This window comes from Carlito syrichta, unplaced genomic scaffold (assembly GCF_000164805.1).
Source record: "Carlito syrichta isolate Samal-C Ts95f unplaced genomic scaffold, Tarsius_syrichta-2.0.1 Scaffold92694, whole genome shotgun sequence".
Taxonomy (NCBI): domain Eukaryota; kingdom Metazoa; phylum Chordata; class Mammalia; order Primates; family Tarsiidae; genus Carlito; species Carlito syrichta.
This window is the reverse complement of record NW_007036790.1, coordinates 15,313-17,297: the sequence shown is the minus strand read 5'-3', so window position 1 is coordinate 17,297 and position 1,985 is coordinate 15,313.

The following is a 1,985-nucleotide window of genomic DNA, read 5'->3' as shown; positions in this document are numbered from 1 at the left end:
TTTGAGTTGGAGTCTCACTCTGTCACCCAGACTGGAGTGCAGTGGCTACTCCCGGTCACTTTCAGCCTCGACCTGCTGGGCTCCATCCCTTTCTTATGGCATAAATGTTCAGGGTCCACTTATGAGTGAAAACGTGGTATTCTGTTCTTTGTTTCTGTGATAGATTTCTGAGTATAACAGACTCTAAATCCATCCAAGTTGCTGCAAAGTCCATAAGTTTGTCCTTTTTTATGGCTGTATAATATTTCATGTATATATACCACTTCTTTTTTATCCAGTGCAGTTTTGATGGGAAGCATTGCTGGTTCCATGTTTTTGCTATTGTGAATATGATCACACAAATTCTTTTTTTTTTTTGAGTTGGAGTCTCACTCTGTCGCCCAGACTGGAGTGCAGTGGCCGCTCCCGGCCACCGCAGCCTCGACCTGCCAGGCTCTGGTGATCCTTCCACCTCAGCCTTCCAAGCAGCTGGAACTACAGGTGCACGCTACCACACCCAGCTAATTTTTTATTTAGTGTAGAGACGAGGTCTTGCCAAGTTGCTTGGGCTGGTCTCAAACCCACGGGTTCAAGCAATCCACTTGTCTCAGCCTCCCAAAGTGCTGGGATGACAGGATGAGTCACTGAACCCAGCCCACTTAATGTCAGAGAATGATGCTATGTCTCCCTGCTGAATGCCACCACGTTCAAGCATTTGAGCGTCTGCATCGCAGAGAAACAGGATGATTCTTACTCTTGTGCTTGATGACAGGATTGAGTTGCTGAAGCAAAAGTCTCAGGATCAGGCACCATGGCTCACGCTGTAATCCCAGCACTTTGGGAGGCTGAGGTGGGAGGACTGCTCGAGCCCAGGAGTTGGAGACCGGCCTGGGCAACATAGTGAGACTTCATCTCTACAAAAAATTTTAAAAATCTGGCCGGGCGTGGTGGCACACATCTGTAATCCCAGCTACCCCAGAGTCTGAGTAGGAGGATCGCTTAAACCCAAGAGGTTGAGGCTTTGGTGAAATATGAATATATCACTGCACTCCAGCCTGGGCAAATCAGGGAGACTCTGTTTAAAAACAAAAACAAAACTCCATCAGGCTGAACAGTGGATATTTTAACGAGACCTCACATTTATAAAAATAAATACTTCTCCTTCGTTGTGGTTCTTTCAGAAAACGTTATGAACTTCTATGAGTAAATAGACTTGATTGTGATTTATAAGAGAGAGTCATGTTTTGTGACTGCAGAGGGTGGGAGAAGGGATTGTTCTAGCAATCAAATAAAGTATTCCGGGGCTTAGGAAAAAATTCCACAAGACAAAGAATCTTAAATGCTGAAGGATCTCGAAATTTTAGATGGTTTCTGTGGAAGAACTGAGGAACTGCCGGGTGTGAAAAGGACAAAGTATAGCATCTGGTCTTGAGATGTTCACCAACTACTGGATAGAGATAAATGATAAATCATGGAAACGATAAGGGGTGAGTAGGATAATAGAAAATTCACAGAGCGATTTGGGGATAGAGAATGGAGGAATTTAGATAATGAGATTTTTTTTGAAGGGGGCGGTCAGGGTCTCACTCTGCCTCTCAGGCTGGAGTGCAGTAGCACAATCACAGCTCACCATAGCCTCGACCTCCTGGGTCCAGGCAATCCTCCTGCCTCAGCCTCCCAAGTAGCTGGGACTACAAGTGCATGCCACCACAGCTGGCTGATTTTCTTAATTTTTTGTAGAGGTGAGGTCTCACTGTGTTGTTTAGGTTTGTCTCAAATTCCTGGGCTCAAGCAATACTCCCACCTTGGCCTCCCAAAGTACTGGGATACAGACGTGAGCCTTGGCACCCAGTCAGTGATGAGGTTTTAAAGAAAAGAAAAAGGGCTGGGTGTGGTGGCACGCGCCTGTGGTTCCAGCTCTTGAAAGTTTAAAGTGGAAGGATCAGCCGGGCTCGGTGGTTCAGCCTGTAATCCCGCACCTTGGGAGGCTGAGGTGAGTGGATTGC